The sequence below is a fragment of the Artibeus jamaicensis genome, unplaced genomic scaffold, assembly GCF_021234435.1.
Source record: "Artibeus jamaicensis isolate MK-2021 breed Jamaican fruit bat unplaced genomic scaffold, CSHL_Jam_final contig_233, whole genome shotgun sequence".
Taxonomy (NCBI): Eukaryota; Metazoa; Chordata; class Mammalia; order Chiroptera; family Phyllostomidae; genus Artibeus; species Artibeus jamaicensis.
In genome coordinates, this window is record NW_026521486.1 from 51,925,667 (window position 1) to 51,940,282 (window position 14,616).

The following is a 14,616-nucleotide window of genomic DNA, read 5'->3' on the forward strand; positions in this document are numbered from 1 at the left end:
TTGTTCATTCTCTACTAAAAAGTAACAGAACCCACTGATTAAACTCTTAATGGACTACCCCAAAAGAAACTTCCTAAAATTATAAACTAATAGCCTCATATAGAAATAGCCATGGTGGAAACTTAAAGCATATCCATACAAAAGGTAAATCAAGACAGTTCCTCCTTTGTTGCCTTCAAGGACCCATTTTCAGAATCCTATCAATGCTCCCTAACAAGTATTACTTATATTAAACACTTAGAAATTGCTCCAACCACCTATCACAATGGGAATAAAGAGAGCTGAAACCAAGTTTACCAGGTACTGAATGCCTTTCAGCTCAGCTATAAACAAGCTAAAAAAATTTACACAGGCACCTGTGGGCTCCATTATCTTATGATATTAAAGAGAAATTATACACAAACAATTCTCTACCAAAAACACAACTTTGGATACCAAGTTTCAGACTCTAATAATTTAGCTGCTACTAAGCAAAGAGTACAAACACGGAATCTCTACACCACAGCAGTCTCAACATTTTATTTGCCATGGGGTACTCAGTGCCACTGAGTATTACATCTACAAACTGACTTAGGGAAGATTCCAACAAACAAAATCTGTTAGACCATAATGCAGGTTATGTGAACCCCAGAAGACAAAAAGAAAACTCATGTTTTACTAGGGGTAGATTATTTAGGTATTGAAATTTGTTTCTAGATTCTGGGTTCATTTTCCACTGTATTATTCAGCATAACAACAGTTTAGCACATATTATTTCATTAGTAGGTACATCAATGGCCCCAAAAAGATTATATAGAAAGCACATATACTACTATCATCTTACACTAATTAGCCTTGTTGGTTTTTTTTTTAAAGATTTTATTTACTTATCTTTAGAGAGAGGGGAAGGGAGGAAGACAGAGAGAAAAACATCAACGCGTGGTTGCCTATCATGTGCCCCCTCCCAGGGGCTGAAACCCAGGCACGTGCCCTGACTGGAAATCGAATCTGTGACCCTTTGGTTTGCAGGCTGGCACTCAATCCACTGAGCCACACCAGCCAGGGAAGCCTTATTGTTTTATATTAGGGTTTTTGTAAACCACTTTGCTAACTAACAGACTTGAAAAAGTGAGGTAGAGAGCTACAAAAATACAGGCAAAAGATAAGTCAAGAGGTTGAGGTTGACGTGAATCCTAAGTTACCTGTTCTCACATACCCCAAATAAGATATAAAAATGGACAACATATCTTTTTATAGCTTCTTAAAGTTATATAACAACTTGTGCATTGTGTAGCTGTTGCTAACTGAATCATGTATTTCCAAACATTTCCATACAATAGGTGTTTCTTATATGTTTATTATATATATGAATGTCCAGAAATATGAATTTGAGAGATAAGTTCTTTGTCTAGGAAAATGAAATAATGTTCAGTTTTTAAATTAAGTATATTTTATATAATAATGTTAAAGTTCACAATCCAGTTATAGTCTATGTCAAGAACTGGCAAACTTTAGCCCACGGGCTAAAGATAGACGGCCACCTGTTTTTGTATGGCCCACACACTGAGTGGTTTTTATATTTTTTAAATCCTTTTAAAATTTTATTTATTTATTTATTTTTAGAGAAGACGAAGGGAGGGAGAAAGGGAGAGAAACATCAATGTGTGGTTGCCTCTCACATGCTCCCTACTGGAGACCTGGCCCCGCAACCCAGGCATGTGCCCTGACTGGGACTTGAACTGGCAGCACTTTGACTTGCAGGCTGGTGCTCAACCCACTGAGCCACACAAACCAAGGCTGGTTTTTACATTTTTAAATGGTTAAAGAGCCCTAACCTGCATGGCTCAGTTGGTTGAGCATCCTCTGGCAATGTGAAAGATCACTGGTTCAATTCCTGGTTCAGGACACATGCCTGGGTTGTGGCCCAGTTCCCTGTTTGGGCACATGCAAAAGGCAACTAATTGATGTTTCTCTCACACATCAATGTTTCTCTTCATATCTTTCTCCATCCCTTCCCCTTTCTCTAGACACAAATAAAATATTCTTTAAATGGTTAAAGAAATCAAAAGAATATTTTATGACACGTGAAAATTATGTGAAATTCAAATTTTAGTGTTATAAATAAAGTCTATGGGAACACAGCAGCACTTATTCTTTGCACGTTGTCTATGACTACTTTTGTGACTACAATGGCAGATCTGAGTAGTGAAGACAAAGACCATGCCTACAAAACCTAACATATTTACTATCTGGCTAATTAATATAGCCCAATTATGATAAATGTTAGAGTGTATATTTTGTTAATAAGGATTTTTATAGTGTGACTAGTCTAGTACTATTTTCCCTTTATTTGACTTTTCAAATTTAAAAAATTCGGTTTTCTTAAAATAAGGTTAATTAAATTAAATTAGTTCCATAATTCTCAATACTGTATTTAGCATATTCATCTGGCACCTTGTAAAATTACATATTGCTAGGCCTCCTGAATTCTCTTGGCTTTGGGGACCAACAATCTACATTTAGAAAGCACCTTGAGTAATTCTGACACACTCTGAGAAGCACTAACATGAAGAGCTTGTATTTCTTCTATATGGTAAACAGTTTATTTTTCAAGTTTGGTACTGTAAGACAGCAGTTCTCAAAGTGGGCTCCAGGGATCCCTATTGATCCCTGAGACCCTTTTAGACAATTCATGAGTATTCAAATCATACATGGGTAAAAGCTCTATTTAAAGGGTCAGATAGGCCAATGCAATGTAATAAGGGTATTGAAAGTTTACGGATTTGGTTTTTTAGATACTATATAACAGCTAACCTTTAACAAACTATCACTTCTCAGATTTTGGTGTAGTATCAAGAAATAAAAACTAGCAAACACAAAACCGAATAAAAAAATAAAAACTTTCAGTATCTGAAAAAAATCTTTCCTTTTCCTATTACATATCTGTGTGAGCCCAGGGTTTCTTCATATACCAAAACAATGTATCATAACAGACTGAATACAGAAGAAGACATGAGAATCCAGCTGTTTTCTATTAAGCCAGACATTAAAGAGATTTAAAGCTCTTCCCTGATTTTTCTGGGAAACTAGTTATTTATGTTGTTATTTTAAAATAAATATATATATATTTTAAATGTCTCCATTTTAATTTCTGATATACTAAATATCACTAAATATAACCAAGATAAACAAAAACTCTTTGGGGTCCTCATTAATTTTTAAGATTATTAAAGAGACAGGTACCAAGACCAAAAGCAGTTTGAGACACACTGCTTTAAGAAATACACAAACAGTAGAGTACCCTACACTGACCAATCAAAGATAAGGTTAAAATTAATTTCTGGAGTTCAGGCTCAGACATGCAGGAACTGCTTTCAAAGAAAGGAGCCAGCTTAAATAGAACAAATAGTTTTGTAGCAAATGACTAAAAACAGATGGGAGTGAGAATAAGGCTGCATCCTAAGTTAAGCAACACATGGCCAAAACTGAGAACCTATCAGGAAGCAGCTTCATACAGGCAACTACTTGACTAGAACTTTAAATCTCTCTAGGCTTTTGGAGGATGCAAGGAATTATTTTGAGCTATCCTCAGAAAAGTTAATAAAGCAAAAACAAAGAAGCAACAACTTGCTTGAGGGACAGCAGGAAACAGAAATAAGCAGAGAACATTATACATAACTATGTTTGACCTATATATGCATTTAAAAGTAGAAAACTTCCTGGAAATTGGTAGGCTGTCAAAATTTAATATTGTGTTTTGGTCCTTTCCTACTCATTTTCAGATAACATATGATCCTTGAAGCAGTAAACCAATACCTATCAACCTCAAAACACTGATCTTTAAGTATAGGTTTTAAATCTTCATGATGGACTTAGTTTCATCAGTCTACAAACAAACCTAAGACCTCAATATGAGTTTAGTCATATGAGTTACGTATGAGGAGACAGCTACAAGATCCCACGACAACAATCATGGAGATGCTTAGTAATTCTGAAGGAAAAAAAAAGTGATTTTCTAAGACGGTCCACATACTGGCAACACAGTGATCTATTTAGGGTATTCCAATGCCCATTAATTAACTTTCCATAGTCCCAAACAAAGATGTGTAAAATATTAGCAAACTATGGCTTGACCAAAACTTAAAAAAGAAACAAAAATAAAGAAAATGGGGGGACTTCCGCCAAGATGGAAGCATAGGTGGACACACTGTACCTTCTCGCACAACCAAGTTTAAAAACAACAACGTGTTAGCAACAAAAATGCAGCTAAACCACAAAAAATTAAACTATATGTAAGTCTGACAACAACAAACCCTTCAGCCAAACTGGTAAGAGGGGCAGAGCCAGCAGCAGAGCAGGGTCAGGCAAGAAAGATCCACCGGACAGACTTGAGTGAGCAACCCAGGTGCACTGGCAGCCGTGGGCGGATCCCAGGTGTGGAGTAGAGTGCTGACGGCAGTCACACATTCTCACACAGATAAACCGGTGAAGGAGCAAGAAGTGAGACGGACCATGCAGGCCCCAGCGGTGGGAAGCTGCAGAGGGGACCATCATTGTCCCTCTCTGACCCCGCCCCCAGATACAGCGTGGCAAACCAGCGACCTGGGTGCCCCGCCCTGGTGAACACTTAAGGCTCCATTCCTCATACATAACAGGCAAAAACAGATCAAAACATGGCTCAAGAACAACTCAGAGCCCCAAAGCCAATAAATCTAAGCGATGAAGAAATAGCCAAACTTTCAAATGCACAGTTCAAAACACTGGTGATCAGCATGCTCACAGAACTGGTCGATTTTAGTCACAAATTAGAGGAACATATGAAGGCTAAACTAATTGAAATGAATGGAAATGCACAGGAAATCAATAGTAATGGAAAGGAAACTGGGACTCATATCAAAGGAATGGACCAGAAGGAGGAAAAAAATGACCAAACAGAAAAGGATGAAGAAACAAGAATTCAAAAAAATGAGGAGAAGCCCTGGCTGGTGTAGCTCAGTGGATTGAGCGTGGGCCTGCGAACCAGACAATCGCGGTTCGATTCCCAATTAGGGCACATGCCTGGGTTGCGGGCCGGTTCCCTACAGGCCAGTTCCCAGCAGGGGATGCACAAAAGGCAACCATACATTGATGTTTCTCTCCCTCTCTTCTTCCCTTCCCCTCTAAAGATAAATAAATAAAATCTTTAAAAAAATGAGGAGAGGCTTAGGAACCTTCAGGACATCTTTAAACGTTCCAACATCTGAATCATAGGGGTACCAGAAGGGGAAGAGGAACAGCCACCAGTGGAAAACTTATCTGAACAAATAATAAAGGAGAATTTCCCCAAGCTGGCAAAGGAAATAGACTTCCAGGAAATCCAGGAAGCTCAGAGAGTCCCAAAGAACTTGGACCCAAGAAGGAACACACCAAGGCACATCATCATTACATTAGCCAAGATTAAAATGAAGGAGAGAATCCTAGAAGCAGCAAGAGATAAGGGGACAGTCACCTACAAAGGAGTTCCCATCAGACTGTCAGCTGATTTCTCAAAAAAGACCTTACAGGCAAGAAGGGGCTGGAAAGAGGTATTCCAAGTCATGAAATCTAAAGACCTACAACCAAGACTGCTCTATCCAGCAAAACTTTCATTTAGAATGGAAGGACAGATAAGTGCTTCTCAGATAAGATCAAATTCAAGGAGTTCATCATCACCAAGCCCTTATTATATCAAATGTTAAAGGGACTTATCTAAGAAAAAGAAGATAAAAAAGATAAACAGTGAAAGAACAGCAAACTCACAGTTATTAAGACCCACACCTAAAACAAAAGGAAACTAAGAGGACAGTTAGATCAGGAGCAGAACCACAGAAATGAAGATCACATGGAGGGTTAGCAACAGGGGAGTGGGAGAAGGGGGGAGAAGGTACAGAAAATAAGTAGCATAGACGGTAGGTAGAAAATAGATGGGGGGGAGGGCAAGAATAGTAGGGGAAATATAGAATCTAAAGAACTTGAGACACGTGGTCATAAACTAAAGGGGCAGAATGGTGGGGGAGGGGTGTGCAGGGTGGAGGGGAATGAAGGGGGGAATAGAACAACTGTAATGGCATAATCAATAAAATATATTAAAAAAAAAGAAAATGGTGCTAGAGGAGACATGTTAGTACCAGAATTAGCAGAAAAACCATGTCAAAATAAAACCAACATGGCGTTACCCAACTTTGATAAAGCTTAAATAAACATTACTGACGAAAAATTTGGTGCCAACATGAATCATTTACAGCAATCATGTTATTCAATAAATCATCCTGTTTTTATACTATAGTCAGGCATATTCCTGTTTCAAAAAGAATGGTTGTGTTCTACTTTTAATCTGAAAAATATATATAATTTCTACTGTATGGTACATTTTAAGCCCCAAATAAAATTAACTAATTTAGCATATAAATGTTCTTTATCCACTATGTCAGAAAGCACTGTATCAGATATTAGTAAGTAATTCCACTCAAAGAAAGCAAGTTGGGTTTTGCGGGTAGTTAGGGCTACAGTAGAACAACACTATTTCCACAAAAGTCCCAAGCCACGAAGCTCAAAAAGTGACTTTTTAAGCTAAATTTTGGTTCCTGTTAGACTTTCATAAATTGTTATTTATTAAGGACAAATGTAATACTGAATAGAAAAGAAAACCTTTTACACAGTTGGGTTTCAAATACATGAGAACATTTAGGATTAAAATCACCCAAAGATGAAATAAAGCTAACGAAGTTATGTTTTGAATGAGTCTGTTCTCCTATTAAGTATCCTATATCCCTCATAATACTAATGTAGTGACTCACATTTGGTTTAACTGAGAATCCTAGATGTCTGCCTACAAAGTTTTAGAAATTAAATAAATTTATCATTTTATAAAACCTTTCCTGAATTGTAACACTCATCTTTCCTTTCCAAGGAAGTCATTTAATATTTCTTATCATTTATTGTTCCTTAAATTTTGTTTATCCATTCCCACTTGGTCAGAACCATTTTAATTTTATTTTTGTTACAGTCTAATTTTCTTCCTAATTCTTCAGTAGTTAAGTTCCTTGATATGAGCTTCTATTCATGAATGTTTGGACTAGAAAGGACCTTGAGGGGTCATTAAGTCCATCCCTCTACTTTCCACAGGAATTCATAACTGAACAATCTCAGATGGATGAGAAGGTATCAAAAGAAAATGTAAAGCATTCCCTATCAGCATGCTACTTTATTCCACATGAACATTTACATTCACAATTTGCAATTTTCTAAAAATGAAAGTAAAAATTAAAACCCCAAAAGAGGAAGGTGCTCTAAAAAAGTATTTATCAGCTAAAATTGCTCAAACATAAAAGTCAACTATCAGGTCTAAAATTAATACACAGAGAAGTTGCTGGCTGCCAACGTAAAGTCTTAGTCCCTGGAGATGTCCTCTGAGGTTCTGTCTTACTTGTAGCACCATTTCACCTGCAGCACATAGTGTGACAAACTTAGACCACCACACCAATAAACTATAATTAGAAATGGCAATTACATATGTATGTATTTTTTACAGGTAATATAGGCTTTAATTCCAAACAGAAAATAAAAAGTTAGGTCTAAATTGAAGGTGTCAACATTATGGGGAGCTACAACACAACTGTTATATGGACAATAGTTTAATTCTTTAATATGTAGCTCAATATGTTCAAGCAATAGCATTTCTGCCTAACATAGTTTCTAAAGGAGAATTTCATTTGATGACAAAAAGCATGCATTTATGAAGAAACATTACTACATTGTTCATCATTCTACATTCATTTAAAAAAAGAGAAAGAAAAAAGGAAGCAGGACCAGAAGTCTTGGGAATAGAAGGGAAAAATCATAATTAAAAAAAATAGGGGCCTGGCCTGGTAGCTCAGTTGGTTAGAGCATCTTCCCAATATACCAAGGTTGTGGATTCTATCCCATCTTAGGGCACATATAAGAAACAACCAATGAATGCATTAAGTAAGTAGAACAACAAAATCAATGTATCTCCCTCTTCCTTCCTCTTCTCCTCTCTCTCCCTTCCTCTAAATAAATAAATAAATAAATAAATAATGTGCCTATTTCTTTAAAAAAAAAAGGTGGTGGCAGTTCAAAGGAGGTAGAGTCGAGAAATTATAGACTGATGAAATACTGTTTACCAGAAAGAGTATAAAATGAATTATCAGCCCTGACCAGTGTGGCTCAGTTTGTTGGAGTGTCATCTGTAAACCGAAAGGTTGCAGGTTCTACTCTTGGTCAGGGCACATGCCTGGGTTGCAGGTTCAGTTCCAGGTCCCACTTGGGGTGCATATAGGAGGCAACCAATCTATGTTTCCTTCTCACATCGATGTTTATCTCCCTCCCTTCCACTCACTCTAAAATCAATAAAGAATGTCCTGGCCATGTTGCTTAGTTGGTTGGGATGTAGTTCCATGAACCGAAAGGTGCAGGTTTGATTCCCAGTCAGGGCACATGCCTAGGTTGCAGATTCAATCCCCAGTTGGGGAACATATGGGAGGCAACCAGTTGATGTTTCTCTTTCTCTCTCCCTTCCTCTCTCTCTCTAAAATTGATCAATAAATTGTTTTTAAATTTAAAAATAAAATCAGTAAGTATGTCCTCAGGTGAGCGTAAAAGAATTTTTGTTTAACGAATTATTAAAAAGATGGCTTTAAACTATTGGCAAGTAATGCAATGATCTATAAACACTAGCATAAGACAGCAAAATAGTAACTAACGTCTAACTACATTTTCTTTTATATACAGGGTCTCTAGCCTAGGACATATGCAGGTATATGCACATATCAGAAGCAGAATATATTTAGATTACAACAGGGCATCTCTTAGTACTTCATAAGAAATGTAGGCTAGATGATAAAACAGAAAGTGTATTCATAAATGAATTTTACCCAAAAGGTCAATTAATGGATTATTATCAACCTAAAGATAGTGTGATGTTATAGCACTCCTTCACTCTTTATTTTTACCACTGACCTAAGACGAAAACAGAGGTGTCATGTTTATCAAATTTATCTACCAAAGATGCAAAGATATGAGGAATGCCCAAGAGACTAAATAACACTATCAAGCTAAAATAATAAATCCAAATTAACAAGATGATAGTTACAGGGATAAAGGTAAAATCCTCAATTACATTTAAAAAATTAATTACACAGCCCTGACTAGGGTGGCTCAGTTGACTGGGCATCCTTCCACAAAGCAAAAGGTCACCAGTTCACTTCCCGGTAAGGGCACATGCCTGGGTTGTGGGTTCACTCCCTGGTCAGTGAGCATATGAGAAGCAACCCATCGCTGTTTCTCTCCCACATCGATGTTTCTCTCCCTTTTTCCTTCCCTTCCTTCCTCATAAAACTTTAAAAATTAATTAATTACACAAATAAATGTGATCTTGGGCTTTAACAATAGAAGTATAGAATACAATAAAAAAAGAGGCTACTCTTTCCTGTATTTTTATTGATCAGATTATATCTGAGATGTTACATTCAGATCTAGATAAGAAGCTCTAAAACTTAGACAACTAAGTTGATGAGGAGCCTAACTTTATTAAAAATGTCATTTAAGGAACTGCTGAAAAGACCTTGGGATATTTATCCCAGTAACAGAAGCCTTAACAAGATGTAACTGTTGTCTTGGCGAGTGTGACTTAGTGGATTGAAAGCCAGCCTGCAAACCTAAAGGTTGCTGGTTTGATTCTCAGTCAGGGTACATGCCTGGGTAGTGGGCCAAGTCCCCAGTGGGGGGCGGGTAAGGGGCAACCACACATGGATGCTCCTCTCCCTCCCTCCCCTCCCCAAAAGTAAGTAATTTTTTTTAAAAAAAGAGACATAACTGTCAATCAATATTTGAAGGACTACCATGTTGACAAGGAACTGGGTTTATTTACTGTAGCTTCGGATAGTAGACCAAAAGAGCTTCAGCACAATGTAAAGAATGTTCTTCAGCAGACATGTTTTGGTACCATGTCCAAAATGGAACAGGGTACCCGTAAAGTAGGGATCTTTTCTTTGCAGCATGCAAAAATTAAAAGACCTTCCCTCAAGGATTCCAAATATGATACCTTTTCACATTTGATGAATATACTCAATCCCAAAAGAAGCCTGTTAGGGGTAGGCAATTTTTAAAAATGGAGAAACTTAAAAACAGTTTTCTTTGGCATGTTTGTAAAGAGATGGAAAACTTTTCGTGAACTCTGAAATCAGTAACATTTTCAAAGAAACCAACAAAAGAAATTAATGCTTTTTCTTTTTGATGAATGTTGCATTTATTTTTCTCAAAGAAACATCTGCACCTTAACTTTAGAACATCAAGGAATAAGGAAAAATTAAACGCCAGCCTGCCAACTAGTCTCAAGAAGAGAGCTGTCTTTATTAGGCATTTATAAGGCAATACTATTTGCTCCACCCAAAACTTCCCCTTAAGGAGAAGGCTCCTCCTTATCAGACATGGATAGGAGGCTGCTCTAACACTGACTCCCTCTTACTGCAGCCTAGGCAAAACTCAGTCTTGACATGTACAAAACAATAACTTGTGAGAACTTCAGAGCAGCTGTGTTCAGGCAGAGCTAGGGACTTTACTTGAGGCAAAGCATGGCTTAAGAGTTGGTTGAAAAAACAATTTTAATTTTGGGTAAGAAGTGGAGAGAGGAAAAAGAAAGGAGGTACAGTAAGAATATTAAGATTTAAAATCCATAATTAACAAAAATGCTTACAAATTAAAACACCGAAAGTATCATAGGATGTAACCATTAATACACAAATTCAAACATGCGCACTCTTTAGCTTTCTGCTAACACTAATGAGAAAAACAAATCTTGCATTTACCAGTGCCCAAGTCAATGCCAATCACAAATTCTAGGGCAGAAGACTAAAACAAGGGACTTTGTTATCTCATTGGTTATTTTTTTGTGCTGCTGCCAGGCAAACTGTGAAAATGTCTGAATGTCCATCCAATAGTAATACTCTGAATGTGAACTACAGGAACCAATTCAGTAAGTAATGCTAAAGGATCAGTAATTAATTGGTCTCAGTGTGCAGCAAGGGCGACTTTCTGGCCAGGAGAAAAAGCTTCAAATGGTTGCTGAAAACCAAAGGTTAATACTAAGCAACATATTCTGGTTTCTCTTTACATAACAGCTTTAACAGTATTTCAGGCATTATTGTAATAATAAAGAAGTTATTAATCGATGGTATGAGTTCAATTCATTATTAAATAATTCATGGCTATCAAACAAAGGGCAAAGACTTATCATTTTTCTGTACAGAATTAAGAACTGGTAAGACTGCTTAGCATAGCTGCCAAATTTTTCTTCAGTTTCTTTTTTCACAGACATGTTACATTTCGCAATAGTCTCCACTTACCTTACATCCTCCATATTTAAGTACAAATTGTATTTGATTTCCTCAACTCCTGCCCTAAGATATATGACATATACTCAGCTTCTAGGCCAGACACAAAGAAAGAAACTGAAATTTTCTTACTTTTCTGAAATATGTGTCCATTTTATTTATACCACTTAATAAATACAATATAAGCTCGCTAAAACTCACTGCAACTATACATTTAATGACTCTCAAAGAATATGCCTGAGTAAAATATATTTAACAAAACGAACCAGCTTAGTAGATTTTTCTGAGCTCAGAATACCTAGCAAGACTGATGTCTCTACAAGAATTATACTATAGTATTATACAATACTGATTGATTCCTTTAAACACAGGAATCAAGCGGGCTTGCTGAAAAAACTTAGCACACCCCCACAAACCTATGTTTATTCATAACATAACCCTTAGAGATACTAAAACATCCCTGTTAAGTAGAAAACAAACTTTTAAAGTTAGGAAAGTAGCAACAAGGGAATCTGGGTAGGAGGTGCCCTGGGTAGTAAACACCCCAGTCAGAGAACATAACAAGCAATTCAGAGCAACATAAAACTCCTTATGGGGCTCCAACTTGGACCGCTTAGTCCCAGACCCCATCCCTGAGTTAGGAAGAGATTATATATATGGGAAGAGGAAGAGAGGGGAAAAAGGAAGTCAAAAGAGAAATGATGAAAATGTTCTATTTTTCTTCTCAACCCCTATTCAGCACTCTTGTGGCTGGTCACCAGAATGGGTGCCATATCCACTAAAAGCCCTGAATCAGTATTCTAAGTTTCTTCTTCACCTAGATTCAAGACCTGTATATATCAGCCGTCTCCTTTTCAAACATCTCTTACATCTCTGGATTCTTCCATACCCTTCTCAAAGTGATGCCTTTTGGCTACTAAGCCCACTCCTATTCAAGTCTTCCTAAACTCATTGACTTAATTTTTCCAAATCTATACTTTTCTGATACCATGTTCCTGATATCCTTTTTTATAATTCAGCCGAAATGCCATGACTCTCATTTCCAACGATCTTTCCCACCTATATTCCCAGCCAAACTCAGTGCCATGTTTTCACCTACTTATCTCTACCTCCTGCTTATCACACCCTGCTTCTTCTAATGCCAAGCCCCTAACCCCACTCTTTGAGAAGCCAGTTTAGTGCCCCTTTCTTTTCTCCCATTCCACCGTATTCCATGAGCCTTCCATTAGGCCACACTACACTCCCATTCCCTCAGGATTCAACTCCCCTCTTATTGCCACGCCCTGTGCCCCCCGGGGCTACTTACCCCCAAGTTCTCCCCACACTTCAGGCCTCTGGCCCCGCCTTCCCCCCCAAAGGAAGGAGGCGGGAGGAGGGAGAGAAGAGGGGCGGTACTCCGCAAGGTAAAGACGATCTCCCATTAGTGCCCATCGCCGCCAATCATACCTTCCTTCTCTCTTATTGGTGAAGGTTAGCCCATGCCCCACCCTCTTCCTCAGACGGGCCCGGCCACCGCCTCAGCGCCCCCGTCCAACACAGCCTGGGAGGGGAGATCCTGGCCTAGAACATTGGGACTGGCCAGAGTTGCAAGGGAGACTCCCGTCACATCATGGATTAGTTAATATTAGCAGGACTCACCCGCTGGTAGCTCCGTCGCTTCCCGCGCGCCCGCGCTCGATCCCACAATCTGTCTCCAGCTCCTTCTTTCCCCCCTCAGCGGAGTAGCTACTTTCCTCTCGTCCGGCCAGGCGCGCACACCTCTCGCGAGATACTGGGTGTGGGGGGGTGGGGGTGGGAGTGGAGGAAGTGCGAGATCCGTAGGCCCGGAGTTGGAAGGGGGCCGAGGGGCGGGGCTTCGGGAAAAACGTTGGGGCCAGATTTTTAGTGACAAGGTTGGGCAGCGTGGCTGAGCGAGTTCGGGACTGATAGATCATAAGTGTTAGCCTGCAGAATGTAGAGGAAAAGGAAAAGAAAGAAAAGGAATCCTCACAGGTGCCTGTAATTGTGGAGATCCAAAAGGTGAAGTATATATTCTAAGGAATGAGAATATCTCAAAGGAGCGCACTTTTAAAACGAGACAAATTATACCCTAATAAAGCTGTTAAAAAGAAAAAAGTAGAGGAAAAACCTGAGGGAGGTACACAGGGGATTCAGGGTTCCAAACAGTCCAATAGTTGCATTTTCTTTGCATGTAGAGTAGCATCACTGTGGCAATAATTTCTGCTGTGTGTGTGTGTGTGTGTGTGTAAGAGTGTGAGAGTGAGTGAGAGAGAGCGCGCACGCGTGTGAGAAGGAGACTGAAAAGCGGGGAGAGGGAAATTCAGCTGCAGGAACTGGCAACTTTTTAAAGCATGTGCATGTTGTTTCTACTCTCTTCCAGGTCATGACTTTCTTGATGGCAAGGAATTGTAATTAAAATTCCCTTAGCCCTAGAACTGGAGTAAATGTACTGAAAAAAGCAAGCCCTCAGTGCAGCGATCCTACCTCATTTGGTCCTATGGCCTTCCCTGAAATGCTTCTCTGAGTCTTCTTTACAATAAAGTTAGCAGTCCCTTTTTACTTAAGGAATTTGTAATGATCAAACGAGATAATATACAGGGTCCCGCAGAAGTCACGCCTGCTTGAGTGTGGTTGGGAGGGTAATAATATGGATATAATAATTTATAGTTTTAATTTGAACATTTCACTGAAAATGCCATGTGGTGTGCTTGAGTGTGATACTGTTATATTACAGAGTTACATGCTTATGATTTTGTAATAAAAGAGGGGCATTATTTGTGTTGGACCCTGTATATGAAACTGCTTGAGAATTAAAAATCACTATGTTTATTACTCATCAAGTATTTTAACAAATACTTAACAGGACATATGTGTAAAGTGCTCTTTTAGGCATAGAGAGAATTGCCTAACACACCAGGTTCCTGCTCTGGTATAATTTATATTTTAGTAGTGAAGGAGAAACAGTTAATAAGACAATAAACAAATATTTCAGTTAGTAGAGAGTGCTTCAGGGTAACAAGGCAGAAGGTGATAGCAGTGGAGAAGCAACTTTACTCCTGGTGTTGAGGGAAGGCCAGTTTGGAGAAGTAGCTTTTGAACCAGGAGTTGAACAATGATGAGACAGCCTTGGGAAGATTTGGGTGGTGACATCAAATGCAAAGACTGTGTTAACAACCCTGGCTGGTGTGGCTCAGTGGATAGAGCACTGGCCTGTGAACCAAGGTGTTGCTGGTTCAATTCCAGTTAGGGCACATGCTTGCGTTGCAGG

General features: G+C 38.6%; 1 protein-coding gene across 7 annotated transcripts in view; it reads right to left on the reverse strand.

Moving 5' to 3' along the window:
• The window catches only part of ATF7 (activating transcription factor 7), a 104,386-nt gene extending 91,294 nt beyond the window's left edge, over positions 1–13,092 (reverse strand). For 3 of the 7 annotated variants that reach the window (XM_037137560.2, XM_037137557.2, XM_037137565.2), the window contains exon 1: positions 12,987–13,092. The gene's annotated coding sequence lies outside the window, so the exon portion shown is untranslated. Of the gene's footprint in view, positions 1–11,360; positions 11,380–12,654; positions 12,717–12,986 lie in introns of those variants that run through there. The other 4 variants (XM_037137558.2, XM_037137561.2, XM_037137559.2 and 1 more) reach the window with 4 other exon arrangements.
• Between the last annotated feature and the right edge of the window lie 1,524 nt (positions 13,093–14,616).